This window comes from Ambystoma mexicanum, chromosome 4p (genome assembly GCF_040938575.1).
Source record: "Ambystoma mexicanum isolate Mex_15411 chromosome 4p, UKY_AmexF1_1, whole genome shotgun sequence".
Lineage (NCBI taxonomy): Eukaryota > Metazoa > Chordata > Amphibia > Caudata > Ambystomatidae > Ambystoma > Ambystoma mexicanum.
This window is the reverse complement of record NC_090927.1, coordinates 1,143,496,427-1,143,522,994: the sequence shown is the minus strand read 5'-3', so window position 1 is coordinate 1,143,522,994 and position 26,568 is coordinate 1,143,496,427. Positions and strand designations below refer to the sequence as shown.

Below are 26,568 nucleotides of genomic sequence, written 5' to 3'. Positions count from 1 at the left end.
CAATCCAGGGGGTTGGGATTAATACTGCTAGAACCAGATTGAAATGGACAGATGCTAGAGTCTGTGAGTTTGAGAAGTTGATAAAGTCTGACTTACCTAATATGGGCGTTCAATACACTGACATTCTCGCTCCCTTTGCTCTTACGATCACTATCCCAAGAAATAATCAGATAAAGCATTGTCATACCTATGACCAATTGGTCAAAGATCGAAAGACAGAGTTTAGACTAATCAAACGACGCATTCTAGCATCGGATACCAATGATCGCTGGCAATTATTAAAAAATGCAAAAACTTGCTATAAGAACTGGTTAAAGGGTCACAAATAGTTGATGTTCCAGAAAGACAGTGGAGCAATGGCCAAAGCATTATTAAATAAGAATTCTGTACAAATGTGGTATCTGCTGGGAAATTATGCATATAATAGGGACGCAGATGCCTAATTACACTCAGTTAATAAACAGCAGTGGGTTGAGTACTATCAAGAACTTTACGCTGACCCTAAATTTGACCATGAATAATTTCTTATTACTCGGACAACTCAATGGCAGTTGGAGTTTTCTATCACGGACATAGAAGAAATTATCAAAAAGCAAGGCCTTCAAGGGCCGCTGTTCCGGATGGTATTTCCAATGCCATGCTTAAAGCGAATTGGGTGGAATGGGCTTGCATGCTATATTGTATATTCCGAGCAGTTGTCCATTCCCGCTCTATCCCATCATCCTGGAAATCGTCAATTATCATCCCGATTTTCAAAAAGGGCGACAGCTGCAAGCCACATAATTATCGCCCGATTGCACTGTTAGATTCCCCTGGAAAGATTTTTTCTAAACTCATCTTAAATTAATTCAATATATGGACCCTATTGAATTCTTTTAGAGATCCTTTTCTGACTGGGTTTATTGCAGGGATGGGCACACAGATTAACCTGCTGACATTGAATTCCATCAAAACTGTGCCAACACTCGAAACAAGCTCTATTTCTGGCATTCATTGACTTACATTCTGCATTTGACTCTATTTCTCGAGTTCTGTTATTTGACAAGTTGAAACGAGATCACTGTCCACACTTTTTGAAATCATCCTTGCCTTCCACTCTGAGACCTCCATTTATATTCGTCTCTCGCTGGATGGGGTCTTGTCAGCAGCCATACCGACTGCTTGTGGGTTAAAGCAAGGTTGCCTACTGGCTTCCTCGATATTTAACTATTTCATTCATGACATGGCCCTAATTTTTCAAAATGTGAGCTCTGATTCTCCAAAAATAATCAACAAGTCAAAAGTCTAATGTATGCAGACGATATGGTTTTAATGTCTAAAACCCAAATTGGCCTACAAAAACTCTTATTAGCATTTAACTCTTATATTGTGCACAATGACCTGAAGATTAACACCAATAAATCCCAAATACTAGTGTACTCTCCTAAAAGGAAAGCGAAGTCGTTTTTGTGGAACATTAGCCAAACTAATCTTATGGTTGTTCCTCAATATATATTTTTGGGGATGGCCTTTGAATTGACAAAGCGATCAAAGGCACATTTGGAAAGAGTTGATAAGAAAGTTGAAACAGCCATCTCGCAAACCAGATTAATTATGGCCAGATATGGGAAATTTTCAGTTAAACCAGCCCTTACCTACTGGAAACAAAAGGCTGTCCCGGGTTTGCTATATGGTCTGGAAACATTACCAATTAACATCAGATTCAACCAATGGGAATTTAAATTTTGGAAAAACATCTTACGATTACCAGCCTCTATATCCGTCACTTGGATTCGCTATGAGTTGGGTTTAATATCATTGGAAGCCTTGTACACTTGGCGCATTTGTGCCTTGTTCAGGAAATGTCTAACATCCTCTAAACATAATACTCTCTTAAAAGAGCTCACTGTACATATGTTTAACACTACACAAACTTTTTTTGTGTCATGGATTAATACTGTCTATTCTGCTCTTGGCGTGACAAATATTTCCATTGACACTCTTATTAATAATCCTGACAAAGCAAAAAAACAGATTTATGCTAATGATTGGATTAAAACATGTGGGTCATGTTTAACTTATGTAGATGGAGATGTCAACCGATTTCCCCCCCGAAAAAAATGCGAATGCTCCCATTGTATCTTAACGGAGCTCCTGCAGTAAAAATTTGTTCTGCAATATCGCAACTACGATTTAACATCTGGCCGACCAAAGCAATATTGAGGAAACGTAAGTTAATCTTAGAGTCAGAAAACTTCTGTCGCTTTTGTAACTTAATGACCATTCCTGAGACATTACAGCACCTAATTACCCAATTCCCGGCGTTAACATCATTAAGATCTAAGCAATTTGGAAGTCATTGCCGGTACTTGGGTTATTTGGATTCTGAACAATGCTGGTCGATAATCTTGAATTCCTCCTACTTACCGATTCAAATAGCAACTATTAATTTCCTTGAAAGTTTGAATTTTGATAATGAGCCTGTGGTGATTAAATAAACCAATGTTACTCTACTTTTTCCATGGTACAATAAAACCTAGAGGTCAGGACTAGTGAGCTAAGGACGGCAGGTAGCAATTATGTTTGAATCAGGTTTTATGGGTTGTTTGATTTGTTAATTTGTAGTAAGTTTTAACTTGTTAAGAAGTATTTTTTATTTTATGGTAAGATGTATGTTTTTATTAACCATTGCTTGAAAAAATGTTGCCACACATTGATAGCAACATCACTCTGTGCAATGATAGGAGTGCCGCAGGGTCTGCAATGTACTGCTCTGCCTCTCTGATTAGATTGTAGCTGCTAAGCACATAACATTGAATTGTGGAATAAGAGTGTCTATTTCTTATTTCAATGCATGATAATATTTGCTTGTTTTAATTGTTATGTTTTTGTAATGTTTGATACATGAATTTTGAAAGGTTGATTTATTTCAACCAATTCAATAAAAAAAATTTAAAAAAATCCTGAAACCAAATGAAAGGAGAGGTCAGGGGAAGGGCGTCATTCCTCTGGCAGTGTGAAGCCACTGAGAGCAAAACACTTGGAGAAGGGAGTCATTCTCCAGGAACCCAATAGTGAAGAAACCCCTATGGGTAATGAGGAATATTGATGTTTGAACTGGAACTTATCTTTTCAGTTTTGAAGTGAGACCTTTACTGCTTTACAATCTGGGACATTGTTTTATGCATTCGAAATGGATTGAGAACTGGGGCAAGGAGCCCTTCCCTCAGGTAAAGATCCTACCTATGAATTGTGGCTGTGATCCATTCTGCAGAAGAAAGGAACCATTGTTCTGGACGAAGCAGAGCCATTACTTCATTAGTTTAGTAATAAGTGTAAGTAGGTTTTTGGCACAGGATGGTGCACTCTTCATTGGCATGGAATCCTGACTGAACCCTTAGTGTTTTGTTGAGGTAGGGAAGCCCTTCTAGGAGTTCGGCAAAGGTAGGTTTTCTCTTTATTTCAGGTATAATAAGTGTCAACCACCATGCTACCTGTGTGTCAGTCTCCTCCTTCTGCACCCTTGCAACATGTCGTTTTAAGCTTTGTGCCGGTTTGAAACGTCTGGTGGTGGTGTATTGAGTTGAACCTACTGTGGCAAGAAGCCCCAAGACGGCGGGCCAATACCGCTCCAGGTAATGCCCCCAGGGCCTATCGTTACAGGCCCGAGCATAGCGTTTCGGAACAGAAAAAAAAAGGTCAAATAAAATGGCAGATGCGAAAAGGGAAAACGTAGTCCGTTTTGGATAGGGAAAACGTAGTCCGTTTTCCCTTTCCATGGCGGCCATCGGAAGCGAACGCGCTTGGAACAGAAGTGTTCCCAGCGCGTTTGCTCCCGAGAAAAGAAGAAAAAAAGAAGTTAAGTGGGGTTGGGAGGGTGGGGAGGGGATAGTTTGCAGGGGGGGGGGTGGGGAAAAAAACATACCCGAGTCCCCGGCGGGGGACAAAGTCGGCCTCCATCCATGGGGAGGCTCTGAGCGGGGATTGCCCCATTTCGAGCCTCCTCATTGGCTAAGGGGCTGCCACGCCCCCTCCGGGAACAAACAAACGCACGTACTTGCGTGCAAGGGATTCCTGGCCTGGTAATTCCCTGACGAGGGCCAATCAGAATGCTTGTTACATTCTGGTTGACACTCGCCGGGTACTAATTCTATTTATTGACTAGCATGTCCTTTCAAATAGAAGTGACGTGCAAGGTAGATAATTAACTGTACCCTAATACCACAGGGGCCCCTAAGGTAAAGTTCCATTACAAAAGGAGCATTGTTAGATTAAATGACATATTCTATGTGCTGAAGGGTTATGTGTCACAACATATACCAGGAGCAGAGTTTGGAGTACATAACAATGTTAGTGCGAATTGAGGGCCAGCTCTGTATAAAATGATGTCGTTCTAAACCATCAAGCACACACTCTAATGCACATGAAAACAAATCGTGATGGCAATGGCGCGACTACCAGGCTTTCGATGACCGGAAGCGGCCACTGCTGTTTGTGCCTCATATATAATATCCATACCTCCTGTGATGTTTCATTTGATCCGAGTACCTGGACATATCATGTCGAATGATTAAGGGTCTAGCTGGCAACAGTTGGCCAATGGTGTGTATACCGGGCATATGACGGCAGTGCCTGTCAAGTTACTGATCAATGCCAATACAAAAATCGTAAGCCTTTGACTTTGCTGATGCTCTGTAATTTTCGTGTTGGGGAGACGACCTTTGCAGTTTATAATGCAGAGTTGAGTGTTTTCTCACCATAACTTTGAAACAAATGGGTGTGTGTGTGCTAACAGATATTTTTGGGACAGAAAAAACGCTGCTCTCCCTCTTTTCACACGCTATGTAGGAAGAGCTTGCCAATACGGAAGAGCTTCATACCAGGTTCAGGTTGGAACAATGTTCCTGCAAATATGAATGTTGCCATTGACAGAGTCACTGACCACCAGAGCAATTGCATGTGAACTGGGTGGGTGGGGCAAAGGCACGATTCCTTGTTGCAGGGTCTCTTGGGAAAGTTGCAGTCAGTTTATGAAATGGCTGCTTAAAGACCTGTCCATACTGTCCAATTCTCTGTATAGCAGCGATTTTGCTTGTACCCTATTTACCAGAGACCGTATGAACGTGTAAATCCCTGTCTTAATTCTTTTGTGGATAGTGAGTTCACACCCATTAATTATCTCGGCCTCTGGCAGGATACCAAATCCACTTCTAGCCGCATGTCGTCCTAACCAGAACCGGTTTGACAGATAAAGATGAGCTCTTCCAGCTTCCCAAGAAAGTTAGGTTGCTCTTCAAAATGGGACTACCACATTCAACCTTCTTTCATTCCACAGATTTGAATAAAACTATTACCACACAATTGGCTAAATACCACTAATCAACCTTTTAATGTTTGGAGTGCCAGTTACCCCTGCTCTGCCATGATTTCTTTGAACTAGAATTGCTTTGTTTAAATACTAATGCATGAGTTTAAAATGAGTAGTTAATGTTTTTATTATACAAATCCAAGCTAAAATATTCTTCGAGTCTGATTTTGCAGGAGTGGGAGATGTCCAAAACTACATGAAGGTTTGGCAGATTTAGCTATTTTCTTTTATTGTCCTAATCTAGCGGCTCTGATGAATCTGTATGCTTTAATTTCCAAATAATTCAATGTTTGATTCCTTGATAGCTCAGTAAGTTAGTGCTCCTTGCTGACTTCTTAGTAACTTTTGACAATTTGAGGCCTGACTCCAGCATGGCTGATTAAAAACGTTTTTACTTACAAGGTTAAATAACTTTGATTTAAGAAATATTTGCACACAGATCTTTAATAACACCCTCTCAGGCAATCAGAATGAGTGCAGTCAGTACCTACTGATATTGACTGTATTTTGAACATTCTGACTTCAAAAGCAGCCAGGCAAACAATGCAATTTCCAGACAAGATTTTTTTCAACGAGGCCCTTCCTCTCTAGGAGGCCCTTTTTTTGTTTTGGTGCTGCAACATTGTATTCAACACACAAAAGAGAAAGCTAAAACATGGGGAAGTGCTTCCACTTTCTTATGGAGAAAGTGTTTACTTTATGACACCTAATGTATGCTCATGTCAAACCTCTTTCAGTTCGACCAAGTTTGCAATTAAACAGTGTAACCTATGAAAACATGTTATCTAAATATTACAAAATAAAACATTTAATTTACCAACTTCTTTTTGTCCATTTACTTCACCCACTATTAAAGGAATAATTTTTTACTTCACCACCAAAACATGTATTGCGTCTGCCACTATGCAATAATAGCCTTCTAGAGCTCGGAGAGAGCATGTTTACGTGGAGTAATGACCCTTCCCCAATTTATGGCCAGGGGTCAAACTGGGCGGCGAGTCATAATGCCACGATAATGACCCCTCCCTCGGTTTATAAGGCTATAGAAATGGCAGTTACACAGCACAATGCAAATGTGTAATGGCGCACTCAAAATGGAAAGATCAAGTTATTGTTCTTGGGACTGTGAGAAAGTGGGTGTTGTCATGAAATAGCTGAAAATATGACTGGATGGAATGCTTTTTTTTCTCCAGTTGTATCCTTTTTTTAATGATGACTTTGCCCAACCAAAATAGGTCACTGTAATTAATTTTTAATCGCACAATTGAAGAGCGCATACATACATTAAGCCCAACCCAAATGCAAAATATTAGTCTAATGCACCCTGCAAAAGTACATATGTGCGCCATTAGTGGAACCGCAGACGAGTCTGCTCCTCTTCCTGGTCTTACCCCATGTTTAATTAGGAGTTAGAAATAGCCTATGTATATATGTCACAACGCCTCCCCCCTACACCCCAAGTTGCTTCTGAGCAGAGGGTTCAATTTCTTTCCGTCCTTGTTTTGATGTGCGACATCAGTGCCTTATTATTGGCCAGCTGTGCTGGTTGTGACGATGCATTGTTTGCAGCAGTGGGCATTGGAGGAGGACCCAGGGTTACTGACAACTATGCAGGCTAATGGTGAGTTAGCATAGGTTTGGAACCATGGCAGTTGGGAGTGAGAGAATACTAACCCTGTAAAGGGAACACTGGTGGACGTAGCTGTACTGAAGCAACATGTCTGGAAAGGGGAGCAGATTTGGGTAATTGTGAGGGCCGTCTTCAACCCCTCACTGTGCTCGTATCTTGCCAACGATCATGGGCGTAATTATAGGGAGGGCAGGGGGTTTGCCCCCCCCAACTTCTGTGGCATGCCATTTTGTCCCCCCTCTTTTGGAGGGAGGGCAGAGGGGCCGCAATCATCAATTATGTAATTAGACAGCGCAAGCCCATCTGTGGTGACCAGCAAGGCTTGCGCTGTCTCCTTACATAACGCTGAGGTGCCTGGCTACCACTCTGCAACACATTCAGGGCTGGGGTGCCCTGCGTGGCTCAGTCCCTCAACCTGGCTGGCCTCACTCAAAGTCAGCAGCCAGGGTGCTTAACTGGGTGTTGCAGGGCCTGGCGCCTGTGCTGCCACGCTAGCAGCAGCACTTCCATGGGTCGCGGCGCAAATAATCGCTTTACGGCTTTGAGTTCGTGTGACACAGAGACAGGCACTCGGAAGCTCATTCAGCTTGCTGGTTTCTGTCTGCAGGGGCGTGAGTGCAAAGAGATTAGTTTGGTGTAACACGAGACGTGGCCTGGGCGGCATTTGAAAGCGGAGCAGAGGTACTTTTTTAAATATAATTTTTAATTGTGTTTTTGTGTTTTTGTATGTTTGTTGGCGGGGCTGGGCTGCGGGCTGACCTGAGTGAGGGCGTGTGTCACATTTGGACAATGTGAGCAGAGCTCACAGTACACATTAAGGCCCCAGGTATGAAGACACACCAACAATAACAAAAGTGCATTCTCTGTGGCAAGCCACAGCTCTGCAACGTCTTTAAAATTAGCCTTGCAACTTTTGAGATGCTACTAAAGCACCACCATCCTAATTTCAAAATGAAGTTGGCAGAAGGTGAGCCCTCCCTAAGTAGAGTGGAAATAGTCAAGCTGAGAAAACCTGTGACCCAAAACGGTCTTATTCTCAGCCTTCCAAACATGGTGAACTTTTCTTAAGCAGTTGACGTTCTAGGTGCGCAGAAGGATGTTAAATGTACACTTTTAGGAGCCCTGTATAACTTTTCCCTCTGCTGCCAAAAATAATCTTCACCAAACGGCAAAAAGTATTTAAAGTTTTGCAGACACTTTTTCAGGACGGTTTGGTGCCAATTTGGAAATGGTTGTCATGGTTCAGGTTACATGCCACCAAAAACTGCTTCACTTAAGTATGCAGCATTGTAAAAGTGTTGGGCGTGGTGTGTGATGCGTGAGCAACGAAATGCAGTATGTGGAAATCAACCTGGTCTCATTTGCGCCCCCAAACCGCCCACCCCCGCCCCAATCTACTTTTTTGGTAACATTAGTGGAAGATAGTATTTTAAAACGTAACAACAAAAATTAAACTGCAGGTTCATTCCAGACGCAGGAAACTCTTCTACTAGAGCTCTGTCCAATACCTCTGAGGCAAAATACATGCACACTTCCTAAGTATTATATGGATTGCACCAACAGAAGTGACTTCAGAGAAAAAGGACATAGCAAGGTGCATCATCGAAGAGGCACCATGGAAGTCACTTTAGAATACGTTGCCATAAATAAGCCAAGTGACAAATAACTTTGTGGTGCAAAATACCTAAATTGCACTATTGTTATATGTGGAGCAACTCTATAGTAATTAGGCTTTTCCATTATAATACCATGATACATTAACATAAGCTTTGAAGTGAATCAGAGTCACTTGCAGGGCTGCAGATAAGGCACAATGTGAGTAAATGATTTGCTCAGGATCACACACTTGGTTAAATGGTGAAGCTGGGATGTGGACAATTTAAGCGACCGCGCACATCTTTCCAGGTATAGTCGATATAGATATTTATTAAGGTTTTTCTTTACATTTCATGTGCTTGAATAATTATTTATATCAATGCCTTGGAAGCAAACCACATTACATAATAAAGAAGCCTTTCATAGTAAACTAACCATACACTATATACATTGTCATACAAATATGTTGAGCAATGGGAGTATGGCTTTAGTTTTATTCCCCCCATTCTGCATGCAAAGTCAAATTAGCATCATGTAGATTAATGTGAGCCTAACAAATCCCCCTTGGGTTTTAAGGCCATAGTAATTATTTCATAAAGCATGCAACAATATGCACCCTTCTCACTTCTCCCTCCCATTCACATGTCTAAAGGGACAAAGATCCCTGCTAATAGTACCCCCCACCCTCCCATCAGTGCCTAATGGCTCACATTGTAATGCTCTGTTGATACAGAGCAACGTGAGGACCCTCTGCTGCCCGGAGCTCCTTGGGATATTGTCCTGGCAGTGGGACACCTCTACCATTTGGAACGGGTAAGGTGTCCTGCTGCCAGAACAATGAGCGTGCTGAGCAGGAATTACTCAGCCCACATTGTCCTGCAAGTGGGACACACTCTTTGAGGTGCCAAACGGGATAGGTGTCCCAATGACAAATGTCCCAGTCTAGCTCTTAAAAGAGCCACGGGGGGCAGCTTGCCCCCCCCCCCCGCTTCTCCCGCGGTACTCCACTGCTTGGAGCCATTTGAACACAGGAAAACATACCTTAATTTTAATCTGTCAGAATCTTGTAGAAACTATCTATCAGCACATACACATATAAGGTGCTGTGCAGAACCAAAGTTTGGAGATATATGGCATTTAAAAATGGATACCAAATATACTTGGTCACCCACTGCACTGCATTAACCGATGGCTTATGCCTTTTAATGAAAGGAAAAATCAAGGGAATTGCTGACATTCAGGTGAATCTGTTCCTTTTGGCCATGGCTTTATAGTTCACCTAGGTCAAGTCAATTTAGCCCACAATTTCAGCGGTCAGCGGGTGATAGGGTGATAAAGTCTGGTCTGCTCAATGGATGTTTGCGCCACTGTTTCCATGTGTTATTGTATATGTACATATAAATGTTGTGTGCACACAGTGTATGTCAATGGAGGTGCTGGGTGCATTTGTGTGTGAGTGAGAATGTATGCAAGCATATGTGTGTTGACTTTTGTGTTTGACCGATAAATAATGCATTGTTTGTATGTTCTATTGGAATTAAGTTTGTGAAGGTTCTGTTGTGTCACTGGGTGCGTGGCAGGCTGGCTGAAGATGTGTGGGGGCCCCATTGAATTTTAAAGATAAGCCACCTGTTTTATTATGAAAGTTATAACAGAGCTCAGCAATGGACTCTTGTGGTGTAGTAGTCTAGTGTTATCCCTCAGGGATTTAGGTTGTTTGACCGAGGTACAAAATCACGGCAGAATTGACCGTAGTAATTTTCGCTGTGAATAAATGTTTACCCTGGCACAAAAGAACAAACCCATGTCCCCCCAAACTGCCAGTACACCCATAAACACCCCTACTTACATTTTCTCCATCCGCCGCCTCTGCTGTACCTTGCAGCGTCAAATCCATCCATCTAGCGTGGGTCGGATCTGACTCTGCAGTGTCCCTTTTTCTTTTTTTTGTTGGGTCCCCTGCCACCAATGTTGAGGAATCAGGGGACGCAACCGCCAAAGCCAAAAATACCGAACATGGGGAGCGGGGGACATCCCGCAACCCCAGCTCTTCATGTTCGGTATCTTCGGCTTCAAACTAATTGTGGTGACCGAATTCAGTCAAATCTACTATTCGACCAGATTTTTTCGAACAATTTGCCCAAAACTATCCCTAAGAGCCACCATCGACCCTCCCAGCCCACCCCTGTCCCCCCCCAACATTTTCAGCAAAGTTACTCCACTACCAATGCTGCTTTTTGGTGGAATAGGAGGTTACTTCTTTATTTAATGACCACCACGCACATTATGCACCCTTGATACTATATTACGAGACCTGGGCTGTCTGTCTTTGAGTACATTGGTTGGGCTGTGAAAGTGCTTGGAGTCGGACGCCTCCCCCTGTGCCTTATGAGATACTTTCATGTGTCCTTTATTTGCTTTCTTTTTTCTTCTTCCTACCTACCCTTCTCTGTTTCCATTACCTTCTAAAGGGACACTGTAAAGGTTGCTACTGGGTGCATGGCATTCTACGAGTCCTAAGAATGCCCATCTTCCGGATACCCTTTTATTCCCTCCTCCGTCACCAATGGATTTGGGAAAGGAACCCTGTGCAAGTATAGTTTAGAGGATCCTGGTTAGGTTTCAATCCAGCCCATGAGCTAATTTTACATGTATTCATTCGGGTTAACACAATAATAAACAATGAACCTAGGTACAGATGAGGCTAGAGAAACAAATTTGCAAAATAATACACATTTTATAATTTCAAAACGCACAATTTCATTTTCATAAGAATACTTTTCAAAATAATATCAATCCAACTCATTCAACATCATAATTTCTCCTGATCAGTCTCTACTCTTTCATACTTTCACTCATACCATTAATGTCTCAAATATTTAACAAAAATGTGCAAAAACAAAAACTCATTGCACATAAAATACACAAAGAACAATAAACAGTGCCGTTCTTGTTAATACTGTTTTTTTCACAGCTATGTGATCAATTTATGCTCTTAGAACAACTATGATTGTTGTCCCAAAGATCTACATATGTTTCAGTCAATCATGGACTATTTGGTCCTTCGTTTTTTCGACCTTCTTCAGGATCAAGGGACCACCATTTTAGGCTCCCACACACAACTGAATCAGATGTCTTCTGTGATACAATTCTTTTTTTTTTTAAATGTATTTATTGGTTTTAACAGAATAACAAAAACAAGTATACATCAATTGAATATCAGGCAAATAATCAAAAAGTAACGTAACCCTCCCACCCCCACCCCCCCAACTCAAGACCAAGTAAACATTATTGTCCCATTACGATCGGCCAGATTGATGGCTAGGGAAGTCCGATCCATCCGAGGCATCGTCAGAGTTATTAGGATGCAGAAGTGGCTCAGTCAAGGCCACCCAGCGTTGTAGTTCTCCGCTGGAGTCTAGCCTTTGTTCAAGGATTGCCGTTTCCCACGCGCCAGTCTCTGCCGTTATCCATTTAGTCAGGTCCCCCCACCACAATGCCTCATGCGGGGCCCTAGGGCTCTTCCATCCCATGGCTATGCGCCTCTTCGCAGTTATGTAGATCAAGTCTTTGAGCTTGTTCAGAGGTTTGTTTTTGTGGTTGCGTTTGCATCTGCCCAGGATGCATACAGCGGGGGAGTTCACCTCTAGCTCGATGTCTGCGTCCGCCACCCTCCCCTGAACCTGTGTCCAGAAGTGGCGTATCTCCGGGCAGCCCCAGAACATATGCGTCATACCCGCCTTCGGCTCCCTACATTTGGGGCACAGCTGGACCTCGGCTCCCCTGAAATTAGATATAGCCTCTGGAGTTAGGTAGGATCTATTAGTGATGTACAGTTGGATGAGCTGCAAACGGGCATTCCTGGAGACTTTTTTATGGTAGTGGGTTATTTTCTCCCATACGGCATCCGTGAAGTCTAAGCCGAATTCGATTTCCCATTTTGCTCTACATTTAAGCTCGGTGTTGGTCGTGCCCAGGAGCAGGGTTTCGTACAATCGCGAGGTTTCATGGCCGCCCTCGGCTGTGTTCAATAATGCTTCTATGACCGTATTTTCCGTCATGGGGGTGGTGGCCTCCGGCCATCTGACCCTAATGGCGTGTGTCACTGCTCCGTGGAGCAAAAATTGGCCAGCGGGTAGTCCCGTAGTTTCAGTAAGATCAGGAAAGGGCATGATCTCTTCGTCCCGCATTAGATCTCCCAGAGTGGCCACTCCGTGAGGCTCCCATTGGGTGCGTGATTCGTGAAAGCCCCATGGCTGATGAGCCATAATTGCTGCTATAGGGATTTGAGGTGAGAAAGGATCAGCTGGCCCCACCGTTTTGCACGCTCTGTTCCAGAGCTTTATTCCAAGTCTAATTAAGTATGGAAGGGGCTGCGTGAATCTGCCCTGTGCCCACAATAGGTCCCTCAGGAGGAGGTCGGGTAATGCAGGTTGGAGGAGCCTAGTGTCCGAGGTGGTCTCATCGGCCATCCATCGCATCACATGCCTCAGCTGGCTCGCCAGATAGTACAATTCGAAATTAGGGACCTTAACTCCTCCCCTCTCGTAAGGTCTTTGGAGTGTGTCCAGCGCCACCCTGTGTCTGCCCTCCTGCCAAAGGAACCGCCTGCATAGTTTGTTTATGTTTTTGAAGAAGGAGGGGGGGATATTGTAGGGAACGTTCGTAAAGTTATACAGTAGGCGGGGGAGAGCAACCATTTTAAGTAGACCGGCCCTACCGGCCATCGAAAGCGGAAGCTTACCCCAGAATTCCATGGATTTTTCTAGAGCGTCTTTGGCTCTCACCGTGTTAAGTGTATGTTCCGTGAATGGGTCCCGGTGTATGGTGATTCCCAGGTATTTAAAGGAGGTCGCCTGCCACTCCAGATCCAGGGCGGGGAGGGAAGGGCCATTTTTGTGTAGGGCGGCTAGAGGGTAGAGGCAGGACTTCTCTTTGTTAATACGAATACCCGTGTATCTACTGAATCCGTCCAGTGTTTCTAGGATGTAGGGCAGGAGGTGTTCGGGGTTATGTAAGAACAATAGCGTATCGTCCGCATACATAGAGACGAGGTGGGTCTCTCCGTCAATTACAATACCCCCATCTCCGTATTCCTGCCTGAGGTACGTGGCTACGGGTTCGGTGGCGATGATGTATAGCATCGGGGAGAGTGGGCAGCCCTGGCGAGTGCCTCTATGTAACGCCCATTTGTTTGAGAAGGTCCTGTTCGTGCGCACCCTAGCGGTGGGGTTGGTGTAGACAAGCCGGGTCCATCTCAGGAAAACAGGTCCTATCCCCATTTTAGCCATAGTGGCATAAAGCCATTCCCAACGCACTGAATCAAAGGCCTTGGTGGCGTCTAGTGACGCCACCGCGTATTTCTGAGGCCTCTGCTCCGTGCTGTATATAATATGGTGCAACCTACGCAGGTTCTCTGTTATGGAGCGACCGGGCACGTAACCCGTTTGGTCCTGGTGGATCAGGTGTGGAATTACCCTTCGCAGTCTACTAGCTAGCAGGGAGGTTAGGATCTTGCAATCAACATTTAACATGGAGAGGGGTCTATATGAGCCGCAGTGCGATCCGTCTTTCCCGGGTTTCAGGAGAGGGACAATCACCGCCTCCCTCAAGGAGTCGGGGAGGGCACCCCGCTCGTAGGCTTCATTGAACACCTGTGCCAACAATGGGGCCAGGGTCTCCTCATACAATTTATAAAATTCCCCGGGGAGGCCATCAGTGCCTGGGGACTTACCGGTCGGGAGTGATCTAATGATTGCCTTGACCTCATCTGGGGTGATGGGTTCGTCCAAGGCTTCCGTCATATGGGGCTCTAGCCTGGGGAGATCTATGTCGTCCAGGATGTCCTCTATATCGGAGACGTCCACGGGTGGGGGTTCGGCGTATAAATTGCTGTAAAAATCAGAGAACACCGAATTAATTTCGGTCTGGGTGTGCACTAAGGAGCCATCTGGTTTGAGTACTTGGCAAATGGGGGTTCTGGGGGCTTCTCTCTTGTACAGCCAAGCTAGGAGTTTACCAGGTTTATCACCTAGAGCGTGGGTACGTTCAGTGTGTTTGGCATAGCTCAGCCTACCCAGGGACTCCCAATGTGTGAGACAGGTTTGTTTGAGGTCAATCACCTTCTGTAAATGTTCTGGGGATGGATCTAGTCTGCCTTCGAGCTCCCCCAACTCGCTCTCTGCATGTTCTAAGGAGGAAGTAATCGACCTCAGTGCTCCACCCATGGTTGCAATCATCTCCCCTCTCAGGACCACTTTGTATGCCTCCCAGGCGGTGCCTATGTGTTTCACACTGTTGAGGTTCCTTTCCCAGTAGTCTTCAGTCCTATCAGCGATGTGTTCGCGGAGGGCTATGTCTAGGAGAGCTTCAGCCCTAAGTCTCCAGGTGGGGACCGGGGGTCTAGGCGGGTAGATCTCCCAGGTGGCTACTAGTGGGGAATGATCGGACAGTACTCTGGGCTGGTACTGAGCACCGCCGAACGTTGCCTGTTGTTCTAGGCTCACGAAGAGGTAGTCTATCCTGGTGTGGACTGCGTGAGGAGGGGAGTAAAAGGAGAATACACGTGCATCTGGGTGCTGTTCTCTCCACAAATCTTGGAGTTGTAGCTGCTGTATCAACCTTGACAGGATTTTGGCAGGCGGGGAAGGGCGTGTATGCTTATCGTCCGACCTGTCTTTCAGGGGGTCTATGGTGCAGTTATGGTCGCCCCCCCATATCATGGTTTGGTCCCTGTAAGGGCCGAGGCGTGGATACAGGGAGTGGAAGAAGGTGGTTGCATCATGGTTTGGTGCATAAGTGCTGACTAGACAGACCTCTCTCCCTTCAATGGTACCACATGCAATTGCCATCCTGCCCTCATTGTCTGCTTTGGAGCCGACCAACCGGAAGGGGACAGAGGGGTCCACCCAGATCAGGACACCCCTGGCGTAGGAGGAGTAGGAGGAACCTATCAGGGTGCCACGCCAGGCCTTTGCCAATGCTTTCAGTTTGTCCGACGTAAGGTGTGTTTCTTGTAGCAGGGCTATTTTGGTTTTGCTTCTTTTAATATAGGAGAGTATGCGCCGTTGTTTCACGAAGCTGTTCATGCCTCTGACGTTCCACGTCAGGATTTTCAACGTATCGGCCATGTGGGATTTGGGATTCTGGTGGCCATGTCCAACGCCACCGGGAGCACCACGAGTGGCCGGAGGATCGTGGGGGTCTTGTGGTTTCCAGGAGATTCGTGCATGCGGGTCTCAGCCGGGTTACTTGCGTCCCCGAACCTCTGCTTCGGTGGCTGCCAGCCTATCCAGCGGAGGGTAGGTGCCTCGTCCGTGCCGACTGAAATGGATGTAGATGGTCTTGGTTGTCCCTGATTCGGGCACTTAACAACTGTGCCAACTTCCCCTGTCCCGCCCCCCCGTAACTGTGAACTTCCCCAACATAAACCAGGTCGAGTGAGGAGCTCCTCACTATGACAGACCCGTTTCCGCTCCTTTAGACCGAAGGACGGTCGCATGGTGCCCTACGGGCGGGTAATGAATACCCTTAACAAGAAAGAACTTCCAGGGGTAGGAGAGTGTTCGTCCGGGCGCCTCGTGTTATGAAATCTGGTCAGCTGCGGCGTAAGTGGCCGTTCCATGGTGGGGCCTCCGAAAGGCACCGGGGCCCTGGGAGATGGGGCTCAGCGGGGTTGTCGTTTCTTGACCTCGACATCTGGGATCTGCTCCCTGTCCATCCAGTCTCGGGCCTCTGCCGGGGTATCGAAGAGGTGAGTTCTGTTGTTTCGTATCACCTTCAATCTGGAGGGGTAGAGGAGCATATAGCGTAGGCCAGCAGCCTTCAGTCTTGCTTTGGTGTGTATGAACTGTGCCCTCTTCATTTGCACCTGAAAGGTATAGTCAGGGTAGATGGATATCTTGGCTGAACCCCTGCAGATCTGGCCGCCTGACCGCGAGAAGGTGAGGATGGTTTCCCGGTCTCTGTAGTTAAGTACTTTTGCGATCACGGGTCTGGGTGGGTTGCCCGGAGGGGGTTTCGATGTGAGGGATCGGTGAGCCCTTTCGATTACAAAGCCCTGAGAGAGTTTTTCTGCTCCAATCTCCTGTATCAGGAGATTCTCTACGAAGTTCGTGGGGTCCGATCCCTCGATGCCCTCCGGGAGCCCCAGGAGGCGAATGTTGTTGCGGCGTGCGCGCCCCTCTGCCTCCTCGGCCCTGTCTTCCAGGTTTTTAACTTTTTGTTGAAGTACATCAACATCTTTGAGGAGCACTGTCTTGGCTTCAGTGTTCTCGCGGACCTGGGCCTCCAGCACCTCTGTTCTGCCGGCCAGGGATCGAACGTCCTGGCGCAGGAGGTTTAAGTCTATGGCGACAGCGTCTATTTTATGCTCCACGGCAGCCTGGGAAAGTTTGATAGCTTCAAGGATCTGTGTGTTACTAGGTTCCGCTGAAGGCCCCAAGGGGTCGGGCAGGTCTGCAGCAAGAGTCTCGCTCATGTTATCTGGCGCTGTGGGCCCCGCCGCCGTGAACGTGTCGATGGTGGTCTGGCGTTGCTTAGCCCTTGCTCCTTTGGTAGACATGTCAACTGAGCCTCAGGGCTTCACTGCTGACGAGGTGGCCGAGGTGAGCCGCTATGGAGTGGCCGAGGAAGCCGTATCGGGTGGGCCGCGATGGCGGATCGCTGTATGCTGTGGGCGGCTCCGTAGGCGCAGGGGGGACGGGTAGTGTGCCGTTTCTTCGGATTACCAGGCCGGGCACGCCTGTGTGTGTCGGTTGCGTTAGTCCCCCCCGCTCACCTCGAAGGGCCTCCGAGGCCCTGGCTCCCGGTTCTGTGGCTGGCAGCGCCCTCGTCCGGGACGTTCCAGGCTGGTCGTCCCGTTGGCACCTTCCGTCGTTCGCGCTCCAAGCTTCGCGGGTGCCCCGCAGGACCCCCTCGTCAGTCCAGCTGGGCGTTCGTGTGTCCTCGGCCCTCAGCTGAGTGTTACGGCGAGGGCGGCTTTAGGGCGCGGGCCGCCGCGTCTTGCAGGGCTCGAGAGCCGCCATCTTGGCCCTGGTCCGCGGGATCGTGTCGCACGGTCTATTGGGCGAGACCGGTCCTCCAGGGTCACAGGAATCGACTCGCAGGTGCAGCAGGATGTCGGCCCTCGGTGAGGCGGTTCGTGGGGTTCGGGGCCCCCGAAAAAAGTAGTTAAAAGCAGCTTATGATGGTCGCATCAAGCGGAGCGCAAGGAGCGAACGTCCTCTTCACATGGCGGTTAGCCACGCCCCCCCTCCTGTGATACAATTCTAAAATACAAACCTATTCAATACTCGTGAGCCTCTAGCCTCTTTACTTATAGCAACAAAATTTAATTAAGTAAAACCATCAGTTAAATGGTGTTCAAACCCACTCACCGCTAACCAAAGATGTGTCACGGGTAGTGTGAATGTCGGTAATCACTCCACCAAGGTTCTGCTTGGAGTTTGCAGACATCTGGAAAAATATGATCATGTTGAATGAGTTGGATTGATATTATTTTGAAAAGTATTCTTATGAAAAATGTGTATATTTTTGCAAATTTGTTTCTCTAGCCTCATCTGTACCTAGGTTCATTGTTTATTAATGTGCTATAAAAGTTACCTGGAGAGCCTAGGTATTTACACGTACCCCTTTATTATTTCCCTCTTCATTCTGGTTAATACATTTTAAATACTGATGTACCTAATTTGGCGTTTGTGGTTTGATTGTCCTGCCATTCATGGGTAGTTTTAGGTGTACCTACCAGCCCAGTTCTGAGAAATTCCTTTTATGGTAGGTGGAGGCATGCTCATTGGAAATTAAACAAAAGGCTACACCTCTAATATCAATGTACATATAAGAGTCCCAGCCAATGCTTCGTTGCACTTCGGACACAAAGGTTTTACCACTCTGCACACACAACTCGGAGAAACAAACCAGCATTCAGACCTCGGCGTACCTCCAGTCTGCATGTATCGGCACCGCAGTAAACCGATCTTTCATTTTCCCCCTCTCACCACCAATTTAACCTACCCCTTCTCTTTCACATCCACTAGAGTGCCTCTGGACCATGCAAATGACATTGGTGCACAGAATCCTTTAACATTATGTAACTTAGTCACAATGCTTTGATGGAATGAAGATCTGAATGCTTATGACTAGGTCATTTTGGAAAGACGAAAAGTGGGAGGCCCCTACTGCCATCAGTAATGGGGGCCGGGGGGTGGATTTCGCAGGTTTCCTCTGGGGATTAGCATTTATTACGGTGGTGAGTGAAGGCCATGCCCCATATCCCCTGTAGTAGTAAATATCCATGTCCCACTGGTCATGGACTGTGACCCACTGGCCATTGCCCCCCCCCTGCCTTTTGCCATTTTTATTTCATTCCTGCTAAATGTGTCCCCTAGAATTATCTTCAGGAACATATCCCCAAAATACATGGTTCACGCGGACATGGGCAATCATTTGATGACTGCAGAAAGATGAAAATGCTACAATCCTTTCCCACTCCCCGTCATCTATATACATGCACTTTCTATGTCCCCCCTCCTCCTTTTTTGCCCACATGTTCCCACCTCCCCCCCACCACCTCTTGCATTCAAAGTACCTCTGACCCTCTCCTAATATTTCTCCACCATTTCTTCCTGTGATGCACTTTTATTTCCACTTGAACTTTCCGGTTTGCCCATGGTAATGCCATGTGTTTCCTGTAATAAGACGGAAACCATCTAACTGAAAAATAACTCTCTCGACCTCCCAAAAGTGTCCAACCCACTATTTGATACTCTTTCACCCTCCCCCACTTTCTTCCTGATGTGAAACCTCCCCTTTCCCTCCCCCAAATATAATGTTGAGGGCTTATCTTTTTTTCTGTTCCTGTGGAACATCGCAGTAACAGCTCGCATTAAGCAGACAAAAAACTATGTGTTTTCTTTTCTGAAAAGCCTCAGTGACACAATGCACCGTGGGAGATACCAACGTTTTTTGGACCCAGGTACCTACTTCAGATTTAAAAAAAAAAAACTACAAGACACATTTTCAACAAAGAGCCAAAAGGCACATCTGCATTGATTTGTGCCCAACTTTCCCTATTTGGTGCAAATCTGTCCAGCGGTTTTCACTCTGCATGGTTCTGACCCTGTTTCACTATGGGTAAAAGAATGGGCTCGTCCAAAAACAGATATTTGTTTTTTTCCTTTGCTTGATAACATCTGAAACGTTCGATCAGTTTGACCCAAATGTTCCTTTTGGGAGTGCAGGAGGTGGGCGTGCCAGGCAATTTTTGTCACACATTTCAGCCAGATCTGTCCAGCTATAGAATGGTTTGAAAAGTCCATGGTTCTTAGGTTTTCATTTAAATATATAGGGCCTGATTGATGGAAGCATTTTACAATGACACAACCCCACAGGAAAATGCTTCAGGAATCCGGCCCATAATGTGTTTGTAATACAGAGTTATGTGCGCAGTTGAACGACAATTACTTAAACCCAGTGCTAAATAATACTTGTTAAGTTGCTGGAGCTCTGGTGTCCCAGGGTCTCACCTTTTCCTCACAAGAGCACACCGCCCCTCTGGAGTTAGAGGGTCTTCAGCTGCTCACTGGAGCACACCTCTTTCTGGAATTCTAGAGCCTCTTCTGCCTTTTTTAACTGGTGCACACCCCTCTTCAGGGGATAAAGAGAGTCTTCGCCCCAAAACTAGTGCTCAACTTTCTGCTGGGCTCAATGGGTTCCCCTTCTCTGGTGCTCTTCAGCTTTCTCAACCAACGCCTCTCTTCAGCTCCAAGACACTGTGGATCTTAACCTACTTTTTAATGTCCTCCGTGACCTCCCATTGGCTGTGGCAAACTTTCAAACTGATTGGATATTCCTATTCCAAGTCAGAGGAGGGAAGTCTTTAAAAGGCTTGCTGCCATTTTGGATTTCTTTCAGATGGTTTCCCGTGCAGGAGCTGGTGCTTGCCTGCTGCTCTGCTCCTGCCTTGCCTCCTGGCTGTCCTGATGCACAGAAGTGCATTTTGTGGTTTTCCGTTGTTAAAGGGTCATAAGGGCCAGGAAAACATCCATGTTCATACTGAGGCAACATCGTTTTTCCAAAGGGGAGGAAGAATGTTTCTTTTAATGCTGCAGCTGAGGGAGAAAACCACTTTCCTTCGCAAGCACAGCAGCTGGGATGGGGTTGGGGAAGTTGGGATAAGTTAGGTTTTCTTCCTTTGAAGATCCGAACTTGTTCATGCAGTGGTGTCTCTGGATGTGCTAGTGTCCCCATAGCATATGTTCTTCCTGAATCTTTAAAAGGCATTCCAGAATCCGCTCCAGGTTGGATTTCTAAACCTGATGCATCTTGGGAGATGCAGACAGGAGTAACTTCTTTGGGATGTGATAGTTCCTAACTAGTTTCTCTCTTAGCGGGTTTGGTACTATTACAGGGCTACTCTTAGGCGGACTGGGGCTGGATGCGATTTTGACAATGTGACTTTGTTGCAGCAGGGATCGTAATAAAGATTTCACAAGGATATGCTGTGAGCAGCTCCTATGTATCTGGCAGCAAAAACTGGGCATTCGATACCTCCTGACCAAGTATGACTTAAATGTTTTCTAGAGGTTTCCTAATGCACCCGTTATAGCATTCTCAAACCGTTATATTTCTCTGGCACCCGAAGGACTGAGAAGCAAACAGTAGCTCCTGGCAGCAGGTTGTGGCAAAGTATCAGGCTCTAGCAGGCAACAAGCAGGAGGTAATTGCTGCCAGCAAGGTCGATTGCTGAAATACATTGTTTACTAAACACAATTGGTGCCCCTTGTTTTGGACGAGTTTAAAAAGCGGATAAGATGGCAGAATGCCTCATTCTTTCAGCTCCGGGGAGACGGTAGTTTGGCAAGGCTTTCTTTGTGATGGTGTGTTCTGTGAAATGGTATCTCCACCTTTTGAAAAAAGTGACCCGCTAATTTCTAGTCAGTAGTCGAAGTGGGCGCGAGCCGTTGCGAGCGTTGCGCCTCTACTATTTATTTTTAGTAAGTGTTACTGTTACTATACTTTTTTTTTATTAAAAGAAACTGTATCCCGAATGGTTTCATTTTAAAATAAGTGTATGAAGAAGTTAAAACTTGCACTTCGGTGCGCAGCACTGAAGGTTCCATTAAAGGCGCATTTGTTTAGGGGTTTTTATTGCACGTGGAGGGGGCGTGGCGATGATGTTTGTGGGTGCGTGGGCTGGCCAGCAAGGAACATTGTTCCACTCCTTCTTTTCGTACACTTCGACCACTGATACTGGTACATTTATGCATTTCAGAATCGCATGCAGATGAGACATGGTGCCAAGTGCACATGGCAGTTTAATATTGTTTTCAATTACTTTTGTTTGCAATGGGATTCCCAAAAATAAATTCTCTTTAGAGATTTGTTGTACACCCTGGCACTGAGTAGGGTTATTAAAGTTTTGACAAGACAGCAAGACCTCATAGATTTTGGGGTGAATTATTTGTCACATTTTTTTTCCTGTCAAAAGGCAATCATCCCCTGGCACCTAAGGGCAATCAATTCATAAGGACTGTGACAAACTCCCCCGATTTGACTTTGTTGGTGGATGGGGGTGTCACTACGCAGACCGGGTGCTGCCAGAAACCATTTGCAGTGCCCAGTGCCAGTCTGGTGAGGATACCTTGGCTCACCACACCATACATGCAATGCAGGGGCGCGCAACATTGCCACTATAGACGTTCCTGCTCTGTTTGGGGGAAATTGAGGAATTGCAGTCCCATTGATCCAGCAGCTCGTGCATGCACCGCTCAGATTCCATGGGTGCAGGAATCCTGTATTAAACACAGGAAAAGCACTGGACCTGAGCTGGAGTGGGGAGAGGGGTCTGGCTAGAGATAGTCACTAAATTATTGCACATGGTCTTCACTGTTAAACCGATAAGAACAGATAGGCTAAGTGAGTCCACCCCATGAGGCAGGGTCAGGGTGTGACCCAGAGGAAGAGACTAGCCAGCCCCAAGTCCTGCATTCAAACTGCAAACCATCCCTTCGAGTGGAGTCAATTAGCCATTCCCTGCACCAGCTGCCTGCAGAGTCCCACCGGAGTTACCTTAAGCCAGAGAAATGCTGGAAAACACTGCAAAGTGCGGACTACCCAATCCCAAGAGCCACATCAGGGCTTTAAGACATTCTCTGGTGGAAAAGTCTGGTGTGGTAGCTGGGTCAGCCAATCCCACCCCTGCTGTCGCACCCAAGTACCCTTACACCAGAGAGAGTCTGGAAAGTGGAGCTGGAGCCCCACAAAAGGCAGGGCCTTTACCAGAAGGTAAAGGGAGTTGGGAGGAAGAGCTCCTTCTTTGCTGGCTAGAGAGGTGACCAGTTGGAGCAAGAGTTGGAGACAGGAGAATGGCGGCTGGAGGAGAGCCCCTGTAGCTTGGTCAGAGCTAGATACAGGAGGTTATGGTAAGAGTCCGAATGCTGCTGGAAAGACCCAGGAGTTTGGAGAAGGACAGACCTTAGGGGTGGAAAGTTAAGCGATTTCCAAGAGTCTTTCAAACCGATACCATTGGGTGTTGTCGCCACAGCTGGGCAAAGCTCAAGGACACATTTGTGTTCAGCATGTTCATACGCTCCCAGTCATTACTCATGCTCAACTTCTTTTTTGCAGTTTTTAAACCACTGTTGATATTTTTTCCAAGCACTTTATTGAAACATTACTTCACATTACAAGAAAAAGAAAAAAGGGTGCACTCGCATGATAATGTTGATTTAAGATGTAATAGTAGCAACAATAACTGATGTAGAGGTATCACAATTTAGTTTATCATCATTGAGACAATGTACAAATGCAAAATGAGGATTGCAAGAAAAGATGGGACGGACAGTGCTAAGTGAATATGACACGGCCATAAGACTGGGTAGATCAAAAATATTGTGCGCCATGGTTTGACCGGGAGTGTAATGCTCGTAAGAGCCTATTATACTGGGCACTCGGGCATGGTTCCACCTCTGCGGGAGAAAGGCACAGGTTGAAAAAAGATTACAAGAAGTTTTTAAAGCAAAAGAAAAAAGTTGCCATTATGAAACAATGCAATATACATGCCCAGGCAATAAATAGTTATAATTGAGGGTTGTTTTGGAAATTTGTAAATAAAGGATGGGAAAAATTAGGGAATGAACAGGGCGAATCTATAAGAGAACACAGATGGGTGACACACATTTTAAAAACATCTATGCAAAGGGGGGTAAAGATTTAGCGCCAAAATATGCCTGAACTAATGGGAAATTCATTTGACTATAGTGGAAATTTTGAAAGCAATCAAAGCTTAAACACGGAAAAGCTGCGGGCACAGATGGGCTACCCTCTGAGGTATTTGCTGGTCATGGCGAATGGTGGGCCCCTATCTTCGCAAATCTATTTGAACCAGCTGAGGGGGTGGGGAGGGTTCCAACTAGATGGAGGGGTGGGATTAAAGTCCCGATTTTCAAGAAAGGTTACACAGACGACCCAAATTGCTATCACCCCATATACTTATTAGATATTTCAGCAGAAATGTATGCTAAATGCATTTTGGGCAGGTTAGAAGATTGGGTAGCAGAGAATAACATCCTGGGTCTCCTTCAGTCAGATTTTAGGAGTGTTTTTTCTACACTGAACCACTGTTTTATCATTAATTATTGACAAATATCGCAAGCTCTGTGGAGGGGGTTGTGTATGCAGCATTTCTCGATTTGGAAAAGGCTTTTGGTGGGATTGATTAAGGTTCACTTTGGAAGAAACTAACAACACTGGATACCCGCAAATTGGTTGAGATTAGTGCAGTTTTGCCACGGATTTCAGTAAGACACTGGTGAATAGGGGACAACACTGAATGTTTTGATTCAAACATGGGGGGGGGTAAAACAAGGCTGCCCCTGGCCCTGCTGCTTTTTCTTCTCTTCGTGGTGGATTTTGACCCGGCGAAGAATAACAGCAGAGTGTGCCCACTGTGAGAAACCTGAAGGTGTCTCACCCGCTAGTACTTCTGTCATCCGGTATTACCCAAATTGACCTATTACAATTGACTTTTTGCACAATTGACCTAATTATAGTGGTCCCAATTGGCCTTCTGCACAATTGACCTTTATATTATTTTAGTTATTTTATTTTTGTATTGGATTGTTTTTGGATGATAAATAATATAAGGGGATTGGGTGGGTGGTTGCGGGGGGTTTTGGATTGGGTGGGGGGTCTGTGGGGTGTTTCCCCCCGCATATATGTCCTAATTGACCTTCTAAATTAGGTCAATTCTCCCAAGGTCAATTGTGAAAAGGTCAATTAGTATACAACCTGTCATCCAGGTGGCCAGGACATGACCATTGCTTTTGGATCCAGTTCCTGGGGGTGGAGCAGTGCGGGAGTATCACATGATTGAGGGGTCTTCGGGGAGTGGGAGACCAGATGGCAAGACGCAGTATCCTCTTCCCTCTAACACCTTTACCCCATCGTACCAGGTAGGATACTTAGGAACGCAACCGCCCGCCCTCCTTTCCCAACATGGAAAACTTTCTCACCGACAGCTCACTATGAGAGAAAACTAACACCCGAGCAATCTACCTAGCAAGTCCCAATACAGTGGTCAGGTAGGGTCAGGCAATTTCTGACCATTACGCACACCAGACTTCCACACACGGTTAAAAGGCGGAACACAAGAGCACACTCTGAGCGAGGCAAAGAACACGAGGAAGCAGCCGTTCTAATGTGGCAGTTTAATTGAAAGCATAAGACAGCAAAACAGAAGGGGATCGCAAGGAGGGAAGTGTCCTTGACCTTTTCGACGAGGGACTGTTACTTTCATGAACCTTCGAGAATGGAAAACGTAAGGCCAGGGCACAAGGCTGAAGAACCCTGCATTTTGTGTCAGAGGTACCCAGGGCTCTACCGCATCGATAGTCAAGGCGGGGAGAAACGCTTACCGCTGCAGTGTCCTTTGCTCCTACAACAAAGCAGTGCCAGTGAAGTCAGCACAGGCGGTGAGTTGGGAGACTGATAACCAGACCGGTCTGTGTTGAAGCCAATGTTGCAAGCAGCAACATTGTATAGTGCATGCTGATATGAACGGTGTTAAGCATATGTGATAACGCGAGCAAAATTGAACAACAGATGAGTGATTGATCTTTGAAGCCAAGATACGATACCTTCGACAGAGTGGTCCGGCACCACGTTTATGCTTATTCGAAAGCCTCTGTAAGGTGTCCAACTGAAAAGCGGCAAAAGCGAAGAGCGACAAAGATTTGTGAAATCGAAGTGGTCCTGCAACTGGTCAAGCAGAATCCTGTGCACAATCAGAAGTTTTCGATGTTAAAAGCGTAAAGAAAGTTGATGACAAAGTAGATGTGAGCCCGAGCCCGGTGGAGGGAGATCACCTGAGAGCTTTTGAATAAAGCAAGTTTGTGTTAAAAAGTGGAGGAAGATTAATTGAGCATTGTGTTAAAGAGAAATGGTGAATCACCTGATATATGATATGGCATTTGTAACGCGCCTATACACAAATGTTTCAAGGCGCGACGAGGCAGGGAGGGGGGAACAAGGGGAAGACAGACAACGATCCTACTAGGCCAGGTGTCATTCAGACCGCGCAAGTGCAGGGGTAGGGGGAAGGGAAAAAGTGCAAGGGGAAGGGGAGGGGGAAGTGCAGTACAAAGTAAGTAGAATAAAAAAATAAATAAATAGGGCCAGCTGGTGGCAAGTGCAAGGTAAGTGCAGACAAGTGCTGGGAAGGGGGGGCTGTAGGGATACAGAGACAGTCCCACAGTGCAGGGGTTGCCAGGGAGGCAGTGCAAGTGGAGAGTGGCTGGGCCCAGGACCGAGGTCGGTGAGGGTGGCCCAGTTGCAGATTCAGTGCAGTTTCAGTGAAGAATTTAGCAGGGGAGAGGGAGAGAGAAAGCGGAAGCAAAGAGGAAGGTTTTGAGGTGCTTCCGGAACCGGAGATGGTTCTCCTCAAGTTTCAGGGAGGCAGGAAGGCTGTTCCAGAGGGAGGCCCCTGCCGCAGAGA

The 26,568-nt window shown here is 46.1% G+C and overlaps 1 protein-coding gene across 3 annotated transcripts in view; it reads left to right on the top strand.

Annotated features, from left to right (window-relative positions):
- The window catches only part of STX11 (syntaxin 11), a 341,517-nt gene that overhangs the window by 303,102 nt on the left and 11,847 nt on the right, over positions 1–26,568 (top strand). The window contains exon 1 of one of the 3 annotated variants that reach the window (XM_069606735.1): positions 7,607–7,658. The exons of the other annotated variants lie outside the window; for them this stretch is intronic. The gene's annotated coding sequence lies outside the window, so the exon portion shown is untranslated. Of the gene's footprint in view, positions 1–7,606; positions 7,659–26,568 lie in introns of those variants that run through there. 3 annotated transcript variants of the gene reach the window in all.